At 41.2% G+C, this 25203-nt stretch overlaps 1 protein-coding gene across 5 annotated transcripts in view; it reads left to right on the top strand.

Annotated features, from left to right (window-relative positions):
• Window positions 1–8293: 8293 nt before the first annotated feature.
• Window positions 8294–25203, top strand: part of il1rapl1a (interleukin 1 receptor accessory protein-like 1a) — a 190790-nt gene continuing 173880 nt past the window's right edge. The window contains exon 1 of one of the 5 annotated variants that reach the window (XM_036004285.1): window positions 8294–9038. The gene's annotated coding sequence lies outside the window, so the exon portion shown is untranslated. Of the gene's footprint in view, window positions 9039–24565; window positions 24650–25203 lie in introns of those variants that run through there. The other 4 variants (XM_031293733.2, XM_036004286.1, XM_031293743.2 and 1 more) reach the window with 4 other exon arrangements.

A 25203-nucleotide genomic window follows, 5' to 3' on the forward strand; every position in this document is an offset into this window, starting at 1 on the left:
AGAAGGGGAGGAGGCGGGTCGCACTCTCGTCTGAAAATACAACTGACAGAAACGGGAGAGAGAAGATATTTAAAACAAGGTAGTCATGCTGTGATTGGATAGAACATACGTGCCCGATTCTAATTGGTATACAGAACCGAAACACCCACTGCCCAGCTGATCAGTTAAAGAGAATAGAGACAACGTATTAGAAGTCTACCTGACAGAATTTACGCTGAGCTACATTTAGAGTCATTGAAGTCATTGTGCAGACTTTTTCATCAATGCCATTTCCTTTTAGTTTTCAGAGTGCTACTCACTGGGCTCTTTACTCCTCTCTTCCTCACAGTTGTGAGGAGAGTCTTCTTTCACTGTTTTTTAGTTATGATAATTTCTGTGGGTTGGAGATGGTTTGTTGGTGAGTTGCAGAGGGAGAAAATCTAGTTCCCTGTTGAAATATTTAGCAGTACTCAGCATGTGGAAAGAAGCTAAGCTGTACAATGCAATGAATGTTTCTCTGTTAGCTTCTCATAAACTCTCAGTACAAAGCAAAAATAACAAGACAGTGTAAAAGCCTGGACTAAAACAGTGATCATTCCTGCAATTTTCTGTCACAAAACAAACAATTTTAGAGAAGAAACAGAGAGTGGGTGACTGACCAGGAGGAAAATTTAACTTTATGTTCATATATATTAGCCCCTTTAGGCAGAAGAAAACATAGTTGTGTAGTTATTTTTGGCTAAACATTAAAAATGTTACATTAAAATATCAATCGTGTAGGCTGACTTTCTTTTCCAAGACTGTATGTGTCATGACTTAATCTCACCACAGTGCCACAATAACTGTTATATATATGGTGAGATTGTGAACATCCACAGTGGGTGGTACATTCTCGTAAAAGCCCAGACAGACAAGTTGTTCTGAATCCACCACCTCTGTGTGTCCTAAACTTCCTCTCTCTAACGCTCTCCTCTTTCCACCTTTGATTTTTTTCAAATTAATATTATAAATGTCATTTTGCACTACAGCACCAGACAGCTGTACTGGACAGTCCAGCTCGATGGTTGTGGTACTGTGATATTCAAAGATGCCACTCTGATCAGGAAAGCTGTATGCCGGTTGCAAAGGGAGGTGATCACAACATCAAGGGGATGAAATGGCAACACGAAAATTTCTCCAAAAATCCTATTTCTTGTATGCAACAGATGTTCACGTTGGCAGTATCAGTATCAATTATTGATGGAGCAAATCAGACATAAAGGTACAATTTTGAAAAATGAATAAACATTTTGAAAAGTAGACCCCTGTGAGACTGATAACAATACACTGACTCTCATTCTGATGTATTGTTTTGTTTCAATTGTGAGCTCTGACTGTCAGTGGTATTGTGCTGGCACAGATGTGCATACCAGATGAGCAGGGGAAATGGCATCATCTCTACAATTACAGGAAGGTCATGACCTGCTGTCACGGCAACCGCTTGGCATCCATTTGGAAACTGCTTGGCACCCACAACCTGCAGATTTTATAAACCTGCAATTAGGCAATGGGCATGTATCAGTCAGCACACTCTGTGAAACATCTGCTTGTCTTTGTGTGTGTGTGTGTGTGTGTGTGTGTGTGTGTGTTTGTGCATGCGTGCGTGCGTGCGTGTGTGTGTGTGTGTGTGTGTGTGTGTGTGTGTGTGTGTGTGTGTGTGTGTGTGCGTGTGTGTGTGTGTGTGTGTGTGGAAACAGAAGTGAAAGGTAACAGAGTGATAAGAGACATAGAATTCTGTCATGCTGACATGCAAATGTATTAGCTCAGTTCTTTTTAAATGTGTCATCATGCTGTCATCTTGACCTTGACATCCCACCTTTGTCTGTGCATGTGCGCCGAATAACCAGTAGGAATAGCTTGGACATGATCTGGCTTCCCACTTAAGAACATTTAAAGCTGTTTATGTCAATATTCTGTAATGTGACAAACCCACAGACAATTACCACCCCACTCTTCAGTTGCCCTCAGCTCTACAGTACTGAGCGTTTTAGCAGCTTTCAGCTTATTGTTTTGGTAGTACCGTTTTGGTTCAGTCTCACATCTTCCTATCTGTTTCCAGACACTGCGGGCAGCTGTTTTCAGATAAAAAGCTCCATAAACCAACAGTACACCACCCTTACACTCATCAATCAGCAAAGAGAGTAAATTAGCCATTAGCTGGTGCAGAACGTGGAGCATTTAGCAGCTAAAAAGCCAGGTATTTCCTCAGGGGGTAGTGGCTGATCTAGCTCTGTATTAGTAAAAAAAATGTCATTTCTACGAGGTGGTATAATATGTCAATGTTGTGTTTACAGTTTGCTGCACTGCCACCAGGTGGGTAAAAAATAACAATTAACACAAGTTTAATGTCCGACTGAAGGTTAAGAATTCTTATCTGCATTAAACACCCTCGTATGCATTAATGCACTCTTCATTAGTATTTACTAGTAGATTTGAATGCATTGAATGCCACCCACTGTGGTGTGAAGAAAAGTCTTTATCCAGTTAGGTCAAAACTTCAAAAAATGTGCAAGAAGAAAGAAATAGACTGTGACCTTTTATGTTGGGATCAATTTGTCTGTGATTCACAAGCTACAACTACATCTGTTCTGCTACAGCCTGTGTCCCAATGAGAATTCACACAATTATTTTTTCTTATTTTCAATTTGAACCAAGGAATTAATTGTTTCTTCATCAGATTGCATTCTAATGCAAAGTCTATTTCTGTCTCAGCGTGAAAGTGGGACATGATGCTAATTCAAGATATTGCTCTTTAAAGCAAAGTTGGTTCCTTTTTTTGAAATTACTGAGCTTTTATACAGAGCTGTTACTGTATTGTCAAAGAAGCTGCTGTGGAGAGCTGTTTAGTGGAAGGAGACCGGACGATGCAGCAGTAGCAGGGGAAAGAAAGAAGTGTGGGAGTAGAATGTGATGGGGTCCTGTGATCTGTCAGCAGTTTCTATGGCATCACTCATGCACAATTTATCTACTGAATATTCAGCAGGTATCAGTGAGTGAGTGAGTGAGTAAGAGTGGGTGAGCAAGTGAGTGGGTGAGTTTTTTTCAAAGAGAACGAAGAGGAGGATTTATGTCATGACGGTCAGGCTCTGTATTATCTGCGTGACGGATAACGGTCAAATACCTACTCATGCTCTAAAATGAAAAACTGTGGAGGCAGATACGTCTGTGACGAGTTTCCTGAGCCCTGGGCAAGTGTGGTTATACAAGCCAGCCCTCTTCCTTCCCATCTAGATCTTGATGGGATTTGATAAAGAGAGGTGTCCTCATGTTGACACACAAACACACAGGTGCATTTGGAGTGCACTTCTCCTGTATGTCGTTGAGCTGTTAGGCTCATGAAAACGTTCATTAATTTTATAGTCTATGGTCTGTAGGAGCCTTTTTTGTAACATCATTGCTGTTGTCTGAGGGTAATTTACTTATGAAGGATAATGTGTAAACCTGCTAATAATCCCTATAATGGAGATGAAAAGAATCTATGTGTTCTGAAGTGATTGATATTCTCTGTCAGCTTTCATTTTATGTTGTAAAAAATATCACTGTTCACTGACTTGACTCTGTTAAAAGTGGCTTTAAGCAGCTTTCATGCATCAATAGATCATAATTAATACAAAGCAATACGATATATTTAACAAAATGCCATCAGAGAGTTAAGGAGAGCAAGAAAATCCTCAAAAGTCAAAATCAAAAGGCTGCACTGGGGCGTGTGGGTGGAGTAGCTGTTTTACATGAATGAGTTATGACTTTTATCAGTTGTAATAGATCTGTTCTTTACACAAAAACTGTTTATGTGAATGGTTGAAGTGGGAGGTGATGTCCGTTGGTGCAAAGTAACTCAGTGTTTACTCAAGTACTGCACATAAGTACAAATTTGAGGTGTGTGAACATTACTAGTATTTCCTTTTTTATGCTACATTATATATACATTTTCTACTTTTTACTGCACTTCATTATTTTAACAGTTATAATACTAAACAAATAAGGATTTTACATATAAAACATATAATGAGCTAATACATTTTGATGTATTATAGACACATAGATTAAACTACCAAACAGTAGGCTATGTAAAAGTCAGTTTAACCTACTAAAACAGTAAAATGCTACCCTCACATTATTTCATCAATAATAATGATCCAGTAATTGTGTAACATAAACATGGCACAATTCTCTGCTCTGAGTACTTGCATTTGTGATACTTTAAGTACATTTTGCTTATAAAACAGTATACATAATACAGTACACAATGCAGTACACAATGTTTTCTACCTAAGAAATAGGCATTTAAAGAGGGTTTGTTGTTGAGAAGTGTATAGACTTGTAGCTCTGTACATTGCCTGTGATGGATAAGTGATTCTGTTGCAGCAAGTCATGTAGAGAATGAAAGTTAGAAAAGGGAGGAAATGACTTGGTCATCAACAGCTGTCGACAGCCGTCTCATTTACACACAGAAGTGAAACAATAAAATCCAATTTACCGTTTGAAACACTGTGCAAAAATCAATAAATATGACCCCAGTAACATGGCCTTTTAGTCTTATAACTGGGACTGACTTTGGAGAGGGGAATTTAAAGTCCTGACAAAAAAAGACATTTTGAAATTGAAATTCTATGATCAAAACTGTACTAGAACTCAGCTTAATTTGTGTTGAATTGGGTCTTGATTTTGATGCAATGTCCCAAATGTTCTATTATTGTAGAGTACTTTTTATCCAACAAGATGTTAAACCAGCCTCAGAAAGAAGGTACACACACACCTAAGGGAGACAGAGAGTACAGTTCTGTATTACTCAAGCAAATATCAAATCATTAATTCAAGTATTCATCATTGTGTGTTGTTGTGTTAACTCAGGCAGAAAGTGGCAGAGCTATGCTGAGCATTATGTGACGTCATTGGACTCAATGTACTGAAAAGAATGATAAAGATGTCACCTGTCCCACCCTAACAATGCTTGAATGACATTCCCTGTTAGTTTTAGTCTGTACACTCCCACACAGTTCTGAGAAGAGGTCTAATTAGCCAAAATATTTAAATCACCTGTGTGGGATTATCGCTAGTGTGTGCAGGGCCATTAGAGTCAACAATAATGTCAACATGTTTTTAAATTAGTGCTGTCAACCAATTAAAATATTTAATCGTGATTAATCGCATTAATGTCATAGTTAACTCGCAATTAATCGCACATTTTTATCAATTCTAAATGTCCCTTGATTTATTTTTGTCCCATTATTTTTTCTCATTTTAATGCTCTTAACATTAAAAAGTGGATCGGCTTGCTTTGTACTTTTGTCACCTGGCTTTGACGAGTGGGTGGAGAATTCGCATCAGCTGTGTACTTGGCCATCAAGTGGTATTTCAGACTGGACGTGATGCGATGATAGCTCAGTTCACAATGACAAAACACACATCACTTTGGTCTTGTCAATGGAACCATTTGGCAACGTTTTTAAAGTAAACTTTCCATTCAGAATCTTATTAGCATCCATTTTGGCGTCTCGCGCTCGCCATCCACTCAAAACGTAACGTTAGCCTACTACTCTTTGGCCGGCTCGCAAGCCCAAACAAGTGTGTACGGCACGCCTGTTGTTTTGTTTCCGGTCTAGCTAGATCCGGTGCGGTGTTGTAGTTTTTCTAACGTTACTAGTTGTTGTTGCAACAGCATGTGAAAAAAACTACAAAGTTTGCTAGGCCAAAAAGAACGTTAATCTCGCGATAAAAAAATTGACGCCGTTAAAATGGGTTTGCGTTAATGCCGTTAATAACGCCGTTAATAACGCGTTTAACTGACAGCACTATTTTAAATGTATTGGTAATAGTTTTATACTATTAAAAAGAAGAAAAAAGGGTATTTAGAGAAATATCAGAAGTAGGTCCTTTTTGGCTCAGCCGCCTTGATGGGACATTTCTCTGCCTATGCTTGATTGACAGTAGCTGGAAGGCTAAGCTACGGTACAGCTGTTGTCGAAGTTTGTTTCCCTTTCCAAAGAAAAACAAAAATTCCTGCACACACTTTCCCCTCCTCATTGATTTATTGGTGATGGACCCTTCTCAAGTCACATAGTATATTAATCTGTTTCCCGGTCAATGGGTACATGCCAATTCTCTTGTTTGATCATTCCTCACTCCTCACTTGACCCCTGAAATTGTTCCGGTCCGCCATCATGAAGGCTGCTCCAATGCTCTTATTTCTGCTCTGCGGAGTGAGGAGGAAGGATACACTAGACCAGCCTTTGAGGAAGTCTTTTAACGATCCAACACACACCTTTATTGGAAATCTGTAAGTGATTGGACGCTGCAGCTGATTGGACTGATCTCTACCACACAGCAACAATAATGCAGTTTTAAACCAAACTGGGCACACAAATAACAGAACTTACTCAACATGTAGGTTTCGGATTGATCCACCATGCAGTTGAAAACAATGGATCTGTGTTGTGTCTGTGGGTCTTCATTCATTAGACGGATTTTTCTCTTCATAATTTGGTAATTTAATTTTTTAATCTGTATCATGAAAAATATGATAATCAGGCAGAGGAGGAGAGTCTGATGTCTTTCAGCAATAAACACATTTCAATTGTCATTTCCGTTCAGTCACATGTGAGGCTGAAAATCCCAGTGTTTAATGCAGAAACTATAGTTCAGTGTAAGATATTTACATAATCTGGAACTTTCTCTAAAACATTTGTGCTTATATTAATAATAATAATAATAATAATAATAATACTTATTGTTTTCAAATAATGAGATATTGTAATCATAACCTATATTATTAAATAATGAATTTCCAAACAATATTAATAAACGCAGACACAAATATTAAATTTAAAAAAGAAGGGGAAAAAGCATTTTGCCAGTAGAAATTTCTCACATGAATTCAGCATGCCAATTCACTTAATTGCATCTACGTTTACCTCACTTCAATCTTCTCCTTGCACCTTTAGCCCCTCCCACTGAAGAGACAAGGAGAGATGCAAAGAAAAATGTAAGGAGAGAGGAATCAAGAAAACACGTTTTTAGAGAAATTAGATGTCCTATTCCTCTTTATGTTCTTCCTTAAAATAAACTGACAAACATCTGCTCATTTATTAACCTGCAGCCTATTCTGTATTTTGACTGTGAACAGATCAGTGGGTACAGTAACTGTTCAGATGTATTATTTCCCATCACCTTAACCACCATCTAACTAACTTCTAACCTAATCCCTATAACCACAACCGAGGGGGCTCCACGGGAAACATAATTTTAACGGAGGGAAACACAGGGCCTATTGGAGGGGGAAACAGACTTTGACACAAGAGTTGCAGCATGGTAACAAGACAAAGTAAAGCGTAGCTACTTAAAGTTTACTTGCAGTGAACAAGTCATTGGCAGACAGAGTGGTACTTCAGCGTGAGCTGATCATGAAACTAAATACATAAATAGATACATTTCTCCCTTTTGTTTTCTGATATTTGTGCTGAATGTTTGTAACATAGGCCTACTACTGGCTCATTCTTCTCCAAACAGAGCTACTCCCAGCATTTAAAGAGTTGAAGACATTTCACTAGATCAGTCGAGTGAGCCGGTCTGTCAGTGTCTCTAGTGACCAAATTGGAAGAAGAAAAAAAAACACATAACAGGGTCCTATGTGACCATCCTTCATAAACAGCAGGCTGCAATCTCTGTGAATTGCTTAAAGTCATGTGATTAACTTGTAGCAGGATAACAATAGCACCACTACTACAGTGAAATTGCTTCAAGTGAAAGTTGTTCCTGTGTGTTCTTAAGAAGTCATGAAGTCCATTGAGCACAGTGCAAGATAATTCGGATGAAAAGCGGCCACATTAAATCTTTCCACTTCCATAACCACAAACAACGTTTTGCCAGGCTCCTTTGATCACTTTCTAACTGCATGATTCAAAGATTCCACTTGCTTGATTTCCATATTGCTCACGATGTTCTGTCTTTTTCTTTATAACTACAAACGTATTCATCCCAAAAGCATGCCATTTAATAGGACCCCATCCTGTCATGCACGGCGGATTTGCACGGACATTTAACACGAATGAGACTTTGAATTCAGACTTTATTCCAAGCTCTCCTCTCATAAAAGCCTGGGACATGAGCAGTATACGGGACCGACTGTGTTGGGGTTCAATGTTACTTCTATTCCCTGTCTTGTTCTGTTGCTCGCTCTCTCCTTTCCTTTTATACCCCCATTCTCTCTTTAATCCCCCCCTCCCCAACAAGTGAGGACCTTATTGCACATCCCGTTCTGTTCAGCGTTGTAGCTTTGAGTTGAGTTATAGGTGTCTGCTGTAATTTATTTCCCCCTCATCCATTTCACTGTTTAAATCGATGAAAATGACAGAGTGCAGGTGCAGCCGCGGCGTGTGTTAGAGCCAGCAGGGGACGGTGTGTGGTGCACTAGGACCGGGGAGAGATCCTTCTCGTCGTGTGCATTGCAACTACAGAGCGGAGCTGTGGAGGAAACCCCCCCATCGGATCTGGCCATTATATCCATACATTTCTTTTTACCATCTCCAACGCGGCGCTGCTGAGTGGGGATCGCTCCAACCAGTGCGTCTGAGATGGCGAAGCACCCAGGAGAGGATTAGTAGGCTAATTAAGCACGATTTGCGTAAAAGTCAGCTGTCAGGTTTTGGAAGGGGGGTTGATCATTTGGCAGTTTTGCTCCCACTCGTTTTGATATACATTTTTGTGTTGGTTGTAGTAGTAGCCTATTTCTTTTTTCATTTCTACCTAGCATCCGTTTTATTTCAAGCGCGCAAAGTCACATCTGCGTAGGAGAGCGCTTTGCGCACTTCTTCTCCAAAGGACAGAGACAAGATCTCCATTATTCTGTTTGGATTTAAACCGGACGATTGGCTGAATGGGTGACCTCGCTGAGACACAGACTATCACTGGCTTGCACCCATTTTATGGAAACGTGTTTTCTCTATTGACCTGGAGTTGTGATGTCCAAAGCCTTCCCCACTGACTGACAAACGGCGTCGTACCATTTTGGAATCGAGTTGAAGGTAGGCCAGTTTTTCTCTTGGCTTGCCGACATAACAAGGTTTTTCATAATGTCTTCATAAAGTTCGCAGACCTCAATTTAATTGGCTCTTCGATTATTGCCACACTGAATTGACCGTCTATGACTCTGGGCTTCTGTTGAACAGATGCAGCAGTTATACTAGAAAAAACCCGGTGGTGGAGATGTGATATTCTCCAGTTTAAAAAGGCTCTGAGCGGAGGATGATAAGTTCAGCATCTGCCACTGTTGCAGCAATGAGATGAAGTCGAAAAACGATTAAACCAATCAAAAAAGCAATAGATACATAATTAAACTTATGGTATATGTCGCACTGTGAGAGGGAATCTCTCTATGATGGAGATTCCGGAGGAGCCCTCTGCAGTGCAGTCTCACACATCGGCCCGCCGGGCTCACTGGAGCTCACTAAGGAGAGGATTTAGATAAAGGTGTAAACGAAGCGGCAGCTTTCCCTGAAGGCAGTCCACCAGTAAGCCTTATTAGACGCACAATCATGTCTTTATAAGGAGGATATAGGTTGTTGGTTGTACTGAGGCAGCGATTTGACAATAAAATAGAGCCAAGTTTTTTTTAAATGGTTGCGCCAGAAAAATAACTTATCATTCATTCTCTCTCTCTCTCTCTCTCTCTCTCTCTCTCTCTCTCTCTCTCTCTCTCTCTCTCTCTCTCTATATATATATATATATATATATATATATATATATATATATATATATATATATATATATGTATGTATATATCTCAATATCTTTCTGTCTCTGTTTGTGTGTGTGTTTCACGCACACACTCCCAGTAATTAAGTTTGAAATGATTGTGTGCGAGTGCGTCACTGTAGTTCCAGAGTCCAAATTCGAGACATAAAACACGAGATGCCAAAACTCGCGCACACGCTGTCATTTCTTTTTTATATCCCTGACAAAAGCTTATCCGTATGATTACGGTCATGTAACTGTACAGCTTTATGCTTTATCAGCGTGCATTCTATCAGACGTGGGTTTTTGCCATTTCGACCTACTGTACGAGTTTCCCGTGAGGACAAACAGCGCGCTCCCTTGGGTGGAACCGCGCGAATACCGACGCATGACGCAGGAGTCTGAGTGATGTTTGATGATTTCTGGAAGTGCGCCTGGATCAGAAATGCCGGAAACCACTTTGAGCTTTAGTGGCAACTCTCAGGAATTGTCATCGTTATGTTTTTTTGTTATGTTTGTGCAACCCTGCTACAAGTTGTTTTGAAGAGAGATTGTCTGTGGTCTGTCGGTTACTGGCTGTTGGGCTCATCTTGGAAATGTGCTGTCAGTGAGCGCATGCTTGTGTCAAGGTAGGCTCTCTCTCCTTTTTCTCTAAATCTCTCTCTCTCACACGCACACACACACACACACACACACACACACACACACACACACACACACACACACACACACACACACACACACAAATCCAACCATTGCTGTCTGGCTGGTCTGCATTTTGAGAAGACACCTGCCTGGTCTTTTATTCCATAAATCAGGTGTTTTTGTCAGGTACACCATATCTACATGTATTTGTGCTGGCAGAGAGGATGTGTCAGAGGCCAGTTGGAGGTGAGCCACATCTCCAATTCACATTGTTAAACAATAGAAAGTCATTAAAGAATATGTCTTTGTGTCACTCTCGATCTTCGGCGTAATTCTTATGAGCACGGGGCCTTGCATTAATGAATTCCTAAAGTCACTTCTGTCTGATGTTACAAAGTGCAGCAGATAAAACTGGCAGGCCTGGCTGCTGCCAGCAGCGCCTCCTCATAGGGAAGATGACAGGAACTGTCCGTGGTGCTGAAACAGACAGCTCCTTTGTTCAACTCTGGGCTGATTTTGTGAGTTAAAATACTCAGTGGCTGGCTGCACTAACTCTCTTTGGCTTCACTTACAATTTATATTTAAATATTTGAGCAGCCACAGAGCCACATCTGGTATGCCAATGTGAGCATGTCACAAGTAAACATATGCGAGAAGAGTGCATTCATAAGAAAGCATTGAGTCTCTGAATGAGCTCTAACCATTTAAAATACATTTGGAAAGGACTTTGAGAATTCAGGCCAACTGAGTTGTCTTGTCATATTTGTCTGATAATGACATTCATTGCGCCACTGTGTGCATTATGTTTATACGTTTTATACGTATTACATGTTACCCATTTTAATTGACGCATTAAGTCTAATTACTGCACTGCTCTTGGTATAATGACACACATATATCCTGTGCCCTATGTTTTTTTCAGTTCTGGCCTTGCATTACAGTGTTTGCTTTAAATGGCATCATCATGTGCACTGAGTGATATTAAAATCCATTAGCTGATCATCATGAAGTGGTGCTTGGCTTGGCCATGCGACAATTGTTTTTGTGAAAATTAAACATATCAACACTATAGAAAGTACTACCTCTTCTCAGCCTTTCATGCTAGTAATAAATGCAAATGCAAACCCAGAATACGTTTTTATTTTATTTTGTGTAAAATGTACAAAAGATGCTACAATAAACTAAAATAAGATACAGAACATTGCACTTTTGTCGGTATTGCCAATGTTGAATTCCGGGATTTTTTTCTCTCTCTTAGCCGTTGCATTCCTGGCACATAAAAAGGGCCACGAATCATACTCACTGTTACAGTTTATGAATGTGTCTTAGAGCAAAGTGCCATTGAGACTTTCTATTTGGATTCCACAGGGTTAAACGCCCAATTGTGCGTGTTATAATGCACAAGACGCACATCATGTCTGCTATATACACAGTTGGGGGCCCAAGTGGAAATCAAATTAACCCTGGGAGAGCCATGATGTCTAAAGTGTGGCTAATGGTTGATTGCATTGCTTTTCTGTAATTACTTTTGCTCAATATCTATATATTTTAATAATCCAGTGCATATTTTAATATCTGTACATGACAACTGTATGATAACCCCTATTTGGTATCAGTGGGACCACAGCAAGGCAATCTGTTTGAGTGTTAATGGTGATCTAGTATAAAAAAAGAACTGGTAGTGAGTCTTCCTGGACTGATCCTGTGTTGGTGATGAATGATCTGTGTGTTTTTCCCTAACGTTGATTGAATTAGGCCACCCTGCAGACCCATTGCTTTCCCAAGGAGCACCCGAAGGCTATCCTGCGGTGAAGTGTATCAATAAGCGGGTGGATGGAGTGTAAGTGGTTCTGTTGCTGCGGATAGACAGCCGGTGATGAGGAGGGGAAACACGCTTAGGGAGAGTACCACTGATCACACAGCAGATTGGGAGCCCTTGGTGCTGGCGTCTGTCGGTCCCTGCCGTGGAGGGAGAGAGGGGTGGAGCCACACGGAGCTGTCCCATGGCCACACACTGGGCCTGGTACTGGGCTTCCTTACAGAATCCAGCTCAGTTTAGCTGTTACCTCCTTTTAATTATCAGAAGCCACAAGCCCTTGCTATCCAGTTATTTGGTCCTTTCAGTTGAACTGTGATCAGGTGGCGAATGTGGGTTGTCTCATAACAAAGCATATGACAAGCGCAGCGTTATGATGGCTTTGTTTTGAAGGCTGGTTGCTTTGACGTAGACCCCCATGAGGCCACTGGCAGCTGAGCTCCCACTGTGGCAGATTGATATTTGTAATTTAAGGGACGCTGTCACACAGCATCCTCCAGATGGAGAGTGCCGTGGAGGCATGCAGTCGATTAAACACGGTTTGTTTAGAAATAATCATTTTGATGTGGGTGCTGAGGATTTATTTGAGGCATATTGGCTCAAGGGTTCAAAATGTTCAATAATGCACAGATGCATACAATCACACAATAATGACACGTTGATGTAGAATACAGAGCAGTGTCTGGAAATAGAAGCTTTTAGACTGTCTGTCATGAAGGCCCTTAGATCACAGCAGAAAGGACAGGTCAGTGATTTGTGTCCTTTTTTCAGAAAAGGTTGAGGATAGGTTGCGGTTGAGAGCTAATTCATTAATTCACCCTTGTGCGGACACACACACACACACACACACACACACACACACACACACACACACACACACACTTACATTTCATGCACATTGTTTTCATCACTGAACTATTGGAATTGATATTTGGAGGAGGGTCATGCTTTAAAAGACCATCTCCCCCTTGTCACATTGATTGACAATAAAGGAACAATAAACAGCGCAGAGAGAATACTGCTTGTTTAACTGCCCCTCAAAATAACCAAACGTGTGCAATAAATCTGGTTTCCATCTCACAAATTAGGACGACAGCATTTAGATGCTGGTTTGAAGACCTTTGAGCTTGAAGTCTTAAGGCATTGGCGCTTAGAGGTCTGACCAATGGTCAGATACAGATGTTAGGGCACTAATATTATTTTGATCTTCTTCTACTCTCAGTACTAGATATATAAACAGTATTTGAGTTTGAAATGGCGAGGATGATTTTGGGAAGGGTTAGGAAAACAAAACAACATGAGATTTCAGTTCGGGTCACACAACTGTCAGGTGTGAACTGTCTGAAATCTGTTTCCAGGTTATGTTTTCTCAAATCTCTGTAAATCATGTGCTATTAATTAAATGTTGTGTATGGGCAGGGGTCCCCAACCTTTTTTTGCAGCCATTTGGGGGTTGTTAGGCTTTTTATTTCTCCTACATCCTTTTACATCCTGTTTCTTTACTCATGTTATCCAGGTAATCAAAACACCATTAGCTACACACAGATCACTGCCTACTAATTGGTTGATGATGGAATAATGACCTCAAGTACTAATGACCTTCTTTAGTTTAACATTTGTATCCTGTTGTGGGAGTGACATGGAGGCGTAAGGTAAGATGCAGCACAGACAAAGTTCCACTGTGTTATTCAGCTTTTTTTTTTTGGCAAATCATGGTATATCCTTGCAGTGTGCCCAGTACCAGTTCACAGACTGGTGGTTGGGAACCCCGGGTGTATAGCACTGGGGTGATCTGCAAGATCCGGTTGAATGTGAGTAAGACATTTAAACATACATGATTTTACTTGAGTTTTACCCCAATCATTCATAATGTAGGGGTATTATTAATCGGAAGAAGGACGTTCAATTCATATAACTGCATTGTCAGATCAGCTATAATTATAATAGTAATTGCTGTAGTATAGTCAAACTTAATCTTTAAAATAAATTAGGGTTTAATTGTACTCAGGTGTGTACTCATTAATCATTTGATATTTCTAGAGATTGACCCCAAATTTGTTTATAGTGTTTTATCCTTTTTTTTGTTTCTGACGAAGTGATGTGATGCCTCCAGTTTTTCCCCCCTACCTACAACTCATCTATGTATTGTATCCATTAATCAGTTGTGTTAGGACCATGGGTGCAAAGTAGCTGTTCAGCTAAACTCGGCATACTTGCAATGATGTTGCTATGCCAATGTTGATTAATGTGCAGTGGTCCCCGACGAATAAGCAAATCACAAAGGTGGAGAACAGGATAGGCACAGCAAATACTGTTAACAGTCAAATCAGATGACAAATGTTTTTTAGACTCAGCAGGAGACCACAGGATACTTGACAATGGATGCTTGAGCTCAACTCCACTTATATATCCTCACTGATAACCTCTGACACCACTGCTCTCTCAGCACAGAGCAGAGATGTGCTCCCTTTCTTCTTATGTTTCTTATTTTTTCTGTCATACTCTAACTTCTGCCCAAAGTTCCTACCTGGAGCATTTTCTCAGAAAACTTCACTTCTTTCTTTGACTGTACTTCAACAGCTGTCAATGTGGTAAAAAAAAGTCAGGCCAGTCAAAGTCACTTTCAGGAGCTTGAGCTTTGTCATTTGAAAGACATACCTGTCAGCAGTCACTAAAGTGGTGTTGGTTTTTGCTTTACTTACTGGGTTAAACTTTATGTGTAGACATGTATGCAGAGCTTTCATGCAAAATGGCCAGTGTGTCTAAATCAATGAGGGAAGAGGATGGACAAGGAATAGAAAAAGAGAGGAAAGCCGATAGAGTAATAAAAGGTAGGGAAAAGTAAATGAAAAGAAGGTACTCAAGCTTGTTTTGATTTTCTGTACAGCCGGACATACTGAGCTCTTATTTGCTCCACTGGCTTTGAATCCCTCATTCCCAAACAACACAGAAACACAAGAGGCAAGAGCACATATGTTTGAGGTGAATCTTTTATCAAGGTTTGACAGCAAAATTGAAAATTGATTTTAGGGCTGCAACTAACGATTATTTTCATTGTTGATTAACCTGTCGATCATTTTCTTGATGAATCGATTGTTTGGTCTGTAAAATGTCACATGGTGACAAATGTCGATCAGTGTTTTCCAAAGCCCAACATGACGTCCTCAAATGTCTGGTTTTGTCCACAACTCCAAGATATTCAGTTTACTGTCATAGAGGAGTGAAAAAACTAGAAAATATAATTGTAAGAACTTCACTTCCATAATGCTGGATGCGAGAAAAAAAAGTCATGCTATTTTAATCACAAATCATTGTATCTAAACAAGGCAGTCCTCACGAGAAATACGAGAGTATCAGGTGTTTCAGCAAATGGTCACATATGTTTGCGTTCAAGTCAGTGAGTGTTTCCGCTAGAAAAAATTGGTACTGGTCATGTGACCTGTAAGGTTTCATTTTTACTGGTCAAGGCACACTGAGACGGGAATTATGCATGCTACCTTGGCGAGTTTGACCCACTCCAGATAGATGTCAACGTAATCGCAATAAGAACCTTGCAGGCTGTTGAGAAAGTCAAGCCTCCGTAACCGCGAAGAGCTGTGATCATAGGGATGGCATCTCGATGTGCGTTTGTGGCATAAATGAGAGGGGCTGTAGCTGGTGCCGACTCGTCCTCGCGGGCAATTTCTTGGCTTGATTTACGTTAGACCGGCCGCCGCTTGATTTTGTAAAGTAATTTGCAATATTTCCCTGTTTCGCCATGGCTTGGGCTTTTACTTTCCCTAATTTGCCTATTTTAACACAATTCAAATTGTGCAGAGGGAATTATTATCATTCTGACTGGAGACTATTAGGGCTTTTCCCAATTCCCAAATTTGTACCTCCTCGACTCCTCGATCCTCCGGCTTGATCATTCTCAGCACGCCATCTTGAAGGAAGTCCCAAATCCTAAAATGCACATCAACGAGTGAGGATTGAGCATCAAGGAGACTCCTCGGAGGAGTTATAATCGAGGATACACTGATGTATCCTCGCGGTAGACTTTTCACCCGCGGCATGTAAACAAAGAGGCGTGACAGAGCGAACGTAGGAGAGAGAGAGAGACAAAAGGGGAGAGAGAGATAAAGAAAAGGGGAGAGTGAGAGAGCGGTAATATCCGCGGCTCGGTGGTGAATCGAAGGTTACGGATTGGGCCGGTCAGATCATACAAATTAACATTCTGATTAAAACGAGAAAAAATATTATTAACGTTCTCTAAAATCTGAACATAGCAGAGCTACTGTCGGACAGACAGCTTCATTTGTAAGTGCGTCTGAGAGACGCTTGAGAAACCGCAGCAACTTCATTAGGATTATTTCAGAATCTAAAGGTCTAGTTCTGTTTCCTCTGTCCAGTTCATAACTACAGTTAGTTTTGCTGCTTAAATATCCGACAATATCAGCTGCAGTGACATTTCTTAGTGCATGGAAATGTTTACAAACAGCATCTCTAATCATTAAAGTAAGCTAAATCGTTATAGAAAACACTCATAGGCAACATCAATACAACAGCCTACATCATTTAAAAAGTCCTGCGGGGACTGCCAAGGGCCAGTTAATCGTCCATGCGGGTCTCTAAATCGGAGAAAATAATTCATTCAGGTGGGTGGAAGGTGGAAGGTGGAAGATGTTAAGCTTACAGGCAGATATGGATAAAGAGCCGATCTACACATTAATAATGGATAGTGCATTTGTGTGTATATAATATAGGCCTAGCCTTTATATTTGTTAGTTCTTTTCATACAAATATTTGTAGTGTTTTACACTAAAATAGCCTTTAAAGGCTATAGCCATACTGTATGTACTGTATGTAGGCTATAGGCTATTATTAATATATAGGCCTATGTGTGTGTGTATTAAATACAACAAATAAAAAATAAAAATGTACAACCCCCATACTTTCTTATCACATTTTGCCACGTTGTGAATTGAACTCTAAGTAAATATATAGAAGTTGTCATGAACACGGTTCTGCTCCTCTCACAGAACTTGGAACTTGTTTAACTTGGAACACTTGTTTATCCAAACACTGCAAAATTAAATTGATTTTTTTGAACTACTGATAGATTTTTCTATAGTCTGTGTTTTCAGCTTCTTACTATGAGCAACCAGGTCCTACATGGACACAACATTTTGCTTTGGTTATTTCTCATGAAAGACTCCTGTATTTGCTTTTGTTCTTCTCAGTGGTTTGAAGTTCTTGAGCTCTTTTGGGAAAAGGGCCATGTGACGTACGTCTGTACACCAGTCAGGATTTAGCAATATTTAAATCAAAATGCAATGACCGTTGTTGGGTTGCTTTTTAGTCGAGAATTAAAGAGAAATACTCAAGATTTGAAACCAAGTTTTTAGATGCTTTAAAATGATCTATGTTTATGTTATCCAGATGAGGACTTCTTGTGGCCATGCAAATGATGACCGTTGTCTGATAGATCAAAAGTGGAAGTCGGGTGAATTTGTAACAGTGCTCCACAGAGATGTTCACAAGTCATTTTTTGGAAGTCCAAGTCGAGTCTCAAGTCTTTTGCCACGAGTCCAAGTCAAGTCTCAAGTCTCTGGCCATCTGATCTGTCCCTAACACTGTATTGTTAAATCTTATGAATTTAAAGCATGTCCTGTAGCTACCATCCATACAGTACAGTATCAAAATCAGTTGTGGGATAACTTTATGGGGTCTACTTAACACATCCCTCTAGCCCTCTGACCTGGTGAAATATGAACCTAAGTCTGTCACATCATATGGACACAACTATAAAGATACAATGTGCCTGTTCCCAGCATTAGCACAACACTTTCCAATGGTTAGCTTGTTACCTGTGGTGATATATGCTAAATGTAACGTCTCTTTCACTCAAAAAAATCTAATGTTGAAGTGGAAATCAAGAGAATAGTGGCAGCGCCACACTACTTACAGAACAACATGCATCTCAGTGTCAGTCCAAATTACGCACAATAAGCAGTTTGAACTCACTGATCTAATGCAATTTATTTATTTTCTAAGTGTTAGTACGCTCAGTGAAACTGAGTCCAGCGCAAGGGAGATCCGACTCAGATGAGGAGAGGTTAGTGAGGCCAGCGTCTCCACGGCAGGTGACAGTGCGCACGGATCCGCTGCGCCACGCATGGATGAAATAATGAATTAGTAAATAGGACTACAGCAACAGAAATATGTGCAGAATTAAGACAGTCAAGACGGCCCAGTGTTTGCTGGACCGGGTACACCTTGTTCACTTAATAGCCTACAAATCATCCAAGGGATCAATTACGCATCACATGAGTTTACCCACTCGACACAGCGTTTGTTCTCGAGGAGATGGATCTGTGCGTCCCGCCTCCTGTGCGCCATGGATGTCTGAGCCTCAGCAACTACTAACTATAAAGATACAATGTGCCTGTTCCCAGCATTAGCACAACACTTTGCGCTGGTTAGCTTGTTACCTGTGATGATATATGCTAAATGTAACGTTTCACTTTCTTAGCGTGTGAGTGACTGACCTATCTGGGTGTGTTTGGAGATGCCTGATGAAGTTCGACGTTGTTGATCTGGCATCATTTATCTTGGTGCCACACACCTTGTATGTAGCTGTTAGCTTACTGCCTCTGCTTACCAAGTTAGTGAAAGCAAAACTAATGACAAAAGGCACAACTCCGGGAGGACTTGGTGTCACCATCGTCAATGTATTTTTATGTGTGAGTGCGCACACATAAGGCATAACGCATGCGTTACGTTGCACATTATGGCAAAGGGCAGGGGACATGGAGCTCGTCATACGTTTCCCCAACGTATATGCGCCAATAAAAGAAAATAGAAATACATGAATAAATTTAGATTTGACAAAGCAATAATTTCATGAAAACATGTTGTTGACGAGTCTCGAAGCTCGAGTCTTAAGTCTTTGGGGTCGAGTCGCAAGTCAAGTTTGAAGTCTTTTGGGTCGAGTCCGAGTCAAGTCTGAAGTCAGCTGTTTGTGCGACTTAAGTGTGACTCGAGTCCGAGTCTCAGACTCGAGTCCCCATCTCTGGTGCTCCATAATCTCCCCTCACAACAGTCAATGTTGTTTCCTTTTAACCCTTTTCAACCCTTTTCCTAACCTAACCACGACAGTGACCTTCTTCTAATCTTAGTCAAGTAGTTGTAGTTGCTTAAACCTTACCAAGCCTTTGTCATAGAGGTGGGAGATCAGGAAATGCTCATATGGGAAGCAATGACAAATGCAAGCAGCATTGGATGGGCCCACGCTCCTCTGCATGTGTTGGGGTTACTGGCGGACGCCGCTCCTTGCGACCGTGCATTTGCGCAGCACTCAGACACTGCAAATCGTCACCAATGAAATGAAATGGGAACTCCCTGCTGAGTTCAATGATACCTGACATAAGACTCTATGTCATACAGTTCATTAGCTGTGAAAGGGGGCATGGCCAAAGCATAGGGGTCAATAGAAAAAGGAAGTCTCTGCTGAGTTCATTGATACCTCACATAACACTCTACCTTAAATGGGTCACCAGTTATGAAAGGGGCGTGGCTTAAGCATAGGGGGGTGGGCCAAACCATCACCGATGATGAAGGAACTCTTTGCTGAGTTCAATGATACCTCACACAAGACTCTACCTTAAACGGTTCAAAAGCCATAAGAGGGGGAGTGGCCTAAGTACATGGACATGGTTAAAGTATAGGGGGCGGCTCAGTATCACATATAGACCACACATTATAAGTTTCATGTAAATCGGATGATGTTTGTCATATAAGGCGGATTTCCTGTTGCCAGCGGGGGTCGCTATGACCAAAAGTCAATTTTGGCCTGTAGGTGTCCTCAAGCCTGGACCCTTGTCAAACGTGAGAAATATCAGGCAGATATGACAATGTACACTAAAGATACGACAACTTCTTCGTTCATCGATAAATGCTCAAAATGGCCACCACACCACGCCCACACCATTTGACGAAAAGTTTTTCTTTTAATAACTCTTCATCTTTAAGGTGTTGCGATGGTACAGACCAAATTTGAAGTCCATCAGATGAAATCTCTAAGAGGAGTTCGTTAAAGTATAGCACCTTGACTTTTAGGTCTATTTCCTGTTGCCACTAGGGGGCGCTATGACTTTGAGCCAATATCGGCCTGTAGATGTCGTCAGGGTTGGACACTTATGAATCCTGAAAAGTTATGAATCCTGAACAATGTTGATTATTTCACACATGATCATGCCTGTCATGGGAACAAGCTTGAATAGATCTTACTTCTGACCATAGACTGTATGCTTTTGACTTTATTAGGGCCCGAGCACAAAAGTGCGAGGCACCTATTGTTTTTGTAAGAATTATTATTATTTTTCAAAGTCCTTCATCGCATTTTTGAGGGGGTTAGAATGCACGAAAACTCACAAAAAATTGCACACATGTCAGAACTGGTGAAAATTGCAAAGTTCTGTTGTGATTGGACTCGGGCGTTGCCAGGGGGCTGTCTAAACAGGAAGTTGTGTTATCTTGGCAACAATTATTCCGATTGCCCCAAAACTTGAGAAACTTGTTCCTCATGGAGGAGGACTGGTTTAGCATCTGTGCCAAACTTGGCGGCAATCGACCATTAGATGGCACTTTTTAAATTTTTTTTTAATAATCAGCAAAATATTGCTCCTGGGGCATGAGTCCGATCGGCACGAAAACTTGCATATAGACTCGGAGGACCCTCATGACAAAAAGTTAAAACAACGCGCAAGTTATGGAGGACCAACTTCCTGTAGGTGGGTGTCGAAACAGGAGTGGTTTTATCTTGCCAACAGCTATTCCGATGGACACAAAACTTAACACAGTTGTTCCTCATGTGCCAATGAGGCTGTGTGCCAAATATGGCGTCAATCAGCCTTTAAATGGCGCTGTTGTCATTTTTTTAATTAATTAGCAAAATCGCTATATGCAAAACCTACTTTTAGGTGGCTGCTGAAACAGGAACAGTTGTATCTTGGCAAAAGTTCTTCCAATTTACATGAAACTTAGAATATGTGGTCTACATGTGATATTGAGCCCCCCCCTATTCTCAAGCCACACCCATGTACACAGATGACGCCCCTTTCCTAACTTGTGAACCGTTTAAAGTAGACTCTTGTGAGAGGTATCATTGAACTCAGCAAAGAGTTCCTTTTAAATTGGTGACAGTTTGCCCTGCCCCAAATGCTTAAGCCATGCCCCATTTAATAACTAATGACCCATTTTTTGTACACTATTGTGTGAAATATCATTGAACTCAGCAGAGACTTCCCTTTTCATTGGTGACGATTTGCAGTGTCTGAGTGCTGCGTAAATGCACGGCCACAAGGAGCGGCGTTCGCCAGTACCCCTGGGGCAAGGGGCGAGGGCCCGTGCATCGCTGCTTGCAGCTTTAATTCTTTTCAAGTTTCTGTCCGCATGTTGCCATCAGCTTTGTCATAACACAGGGAGGGTAGACCGAACCAGCTGTATGTAGTCATTCTCTCAGCTGTCACTTTGCATTCGTTCTGGGAAAATCTTGCCAATGTCCCATGGGCAAATGTGTAAGAGATGAGATATGAACCGCTCCAACACGTGCACATAGAGTACACAGAACTGAAAAGAGTGCAGCAATGTAAAAAAGAGAAACGCGGCCTCCGTCTTTCTGTCTAACACACATACATTTACACACAGAAGATTAGTCTTGGCAAATTGCCTTGTCTTACAGGATGAAATTGCATTTAGAGGTGTAATTTAATAGTTTTCTTTTTTGCAGAATTGGTGCGGAAAGTGAATCACCGTTGTAGCATTCCTTGGAGACATAAGATTTTGATCATCTCAGAGCTGGCAGTCACTTGTGAGAAAGTTGTCAGAATTTCCAAGATCAGATTTGCTCACAACAGTGAAATTGTAAGCCGCGATCTCTCGGTGGACTGGACCACAAAAAAGAGACGGAGAGAGAGAAGGACTTTATCTCAATTTTCTGTTGGTTGGCTTGTCAACTTGTCTCTGAAATCCACTCAGAAGGCCCCAGTTCTGAGCTATAAAGACGGAAAGACAAAAACACAGACGAGGTCATGCGAGAACTGGCAAAGGAGAGAGAGACAGAGAGACAGAGAAAAGCAGTAAGAAGCAAAGAGAGAATGAGAGGTGTTCCTACTGTTTCCTAAAGCTACAACACTGCCTTGTTATTTTGTCAGCTGCAGTAGTCTCTGTTATGGTGCAATGAGTCCCCAGGGAGTAGGGACGGCCATAAACATTGCACTGTGTGGAACAGCCGTCTCTGATGTAGGCTCACATTGTGTACAGGATGCTGGCTTTTAGTGGCATCGGTCAGTAATGAGTGGGTATCGAGTCCCAGCCAACTATTAAAGTCTTTCAACACTCGTCCAATCCAATTGAGTTCACACAGGAGCAGATGCCATCCTTGTTAGAGGAAAGCTAAAATCTGACATTATTGAACATAACATAACTTTAAGTACTCTTTAAGTACATATATTGGTGGATCTTTACAAGATGATCACTAAGTGTGGGTGTCTGTTTGTTGGAGCTGTGACATTGCATTATTTGTTGAGGGTCAGTGACATCTATGTGTCTGCCCATCCTGCATATGCTTGTGTGTGTGTTTGCCTGTGTGTCTGTATGTCTGTGCACACTGATCCGACACACAAGCCCAGTCCTGTTCTTGGCTCCAGCAGTGGTCTGGCGCTTCTCCTAGTCCTGCAGCCCCTGCCATGCCGTCCCCCCCTCTCCCTCTCTCTCCTGCTGCCTCTCCTCCTCCTCCTCCTCCTCCTCCTCCTCCTCCTCCCCCATCATGTTTCTTTTCTCCCTCCATCCACACACCAGTGCAGATCAGCCTGCCCAGGCCTTGCAGGGTGTCAGAAAAAAAGAGAAAGGGAGCTGACTGGACTTTTACCCAGTCTTTCCCGGTATGCCTCCTCATTTCTGGCTCTCTTTGCAGCGCTTTGCTATTATATGACAGTTATATGGCAGCACTATGTACCTAATTATAATATGCCACACAAAAGATACTGAACACATGGCCTGTGAAGAGCTGTGGCTGTTCACGGACCAGGATAGCAATCGTCAAAGCCCTATCCATATTCCTTTGGCAAAACCTTGGATAACCTACCAGCAGAGAGAGAGACACACACACACACACACACACACACACACACACACACACACACACACACACACACACACACACACACACACACACACACACACACAGTCCCTGTCTTACAGTTCTGTTTCTGTTCACATAAATCCTATAATAAGATTCCATCTAAGATAACTGGACTGCTCCCCGCAGGGTCTTTTCCCCTCTCTGAGACCCACAGCAGCTGCACTGTGGAATAGATACAGAACAAAGAAACTATCCATCTGATATCTTTGACATTATTATAATAGTATCACATTGTTGTTGCATGTACATTTACAACACATTAATTGCTACATAGTCTGTAGCTACAGATATGATTGCATAGATCAGTGTTTGACAATAACACTATGCATCATTATACATTGAAGACGTGGCAATTGGAATTTTAATGATAGTTCAACATACTCATCATATCATGTGCCCTACAGTATGGCTGCATGTTTGTGCCTGTGCATCATTCGTGCAAAGAAAGAAGAAATCTAAAAGCGTTAATTGTCTATTGTAGTTGAGCTGTGTCCTCGGTGGTACCATATTTGGAGAATAGGTTAGGAGTCCTGTTGTGTCAAACAGTGAAGTGCACATGAGCGTTGGGTTGAAACAAACAGGTGAGAGTGTCGGAGACAGTTGAAGGTCACTAAGACGTGTTGAAAGAGTGTAGGTCACACACAGCAGAGGTGAAGTGAGACGTAGTGGAGGGGTGGTGTAAATATGAGCAACAGATAAAGAGGTGAGCACATTTTGAATAAAACATTCTCTGATTCTCCATCCTCCCTCGATCCATTCCCCCATCCTCCCCCCTCGTCTCCAGCGAGTGTGTAATACCATCCGCTCAATAAGATCTCATCTGTTTAATAGGGCTTTTACACACACACACACACACACACACACACACACACACACACACACACACACACAATCTCAATTGCAGTCATGAGAGGAAATCATTACAAGTAAGACCCCCCAGGGTGTGTGTGTGTGTGTGTGTGTGTTTGTTTGTGTGTGTGTGTGTGTGTGTGTGTGTGTGTGTGTGTGTGTGTGTGTGTGTGTGTGTGTGTGTGTGTGTGTGTGCGCGCTGTGTGTGTGGCTGGCTGGCTTTCGGTTGGCTGTAGCTATTGTTCTGCACCACCCACAAGTTGCTCACACTGGTCCAGTTGCTGATGAAGCCCATATATCTTTCTCTGCCAAAACTGACAGCATCTCTGGGTGTGCGTTGGCAGCAAAGTAGGAGAGAAGACTTTTCCACCTCACTGCAATTCTGTGACAGGTTTACCCTCTCTTTGGTAAGTTGCAATGCTGTTTTGAGGTGTGTGTAGTTTCCGGTATGAAGGGAGAGAGTTCTTGTTACAAAACTGTAAAGTACATCTCCATGGTGTAAAGTGAATGCCTTAAGATATTATTGTAATTAGCTCTATGAAACTCCTTGGGCTCATTTTCACCAAAACAATGATTTTTTTCTACAGTTGTATCTCTCAACCCAAAAAGCCAAAAACATTAACAGCTAAAAGAAACATTAAGATATAGCTTATATGTACAGGCAAGTAGGCATAGAAGAGATAGATCTATTTATAGCTGGTCTGATTAACGGTTGGGTACAAATAGGTCAAGAGCATCTGTCAGTGCAAAGTTTTTTTTAAATAACTCCTGTGTAGTTAATACAATATTGCACTGTACAGTATATGCAGAAGTTACTCTTTTTATCTGTCCATGAAAACCATTGATACAGTTTACAGGACTTGTACGGTTCAAGGGAATTGTTTTCATGAGGATTCTTTTTATATTTTTTTGATTGAAATATTTCCTTCTGAAAAACAGGACAAACAAATATTAGCCTACA

This window comes from Sander lucioperca, chromosome 8 (assembly GCF_008315115.2).
Source record: "Sander lucioperca isolate FBNREF2018 chromosome 8, SLUC_FBN_1.2, whole genome shotgun sequence".
Lineage (NCBI taxonomy): Eukaryota > Metazoa > Chordata > Actinopteri > Perciformes > Percidae > Sander > Sander lucioperca.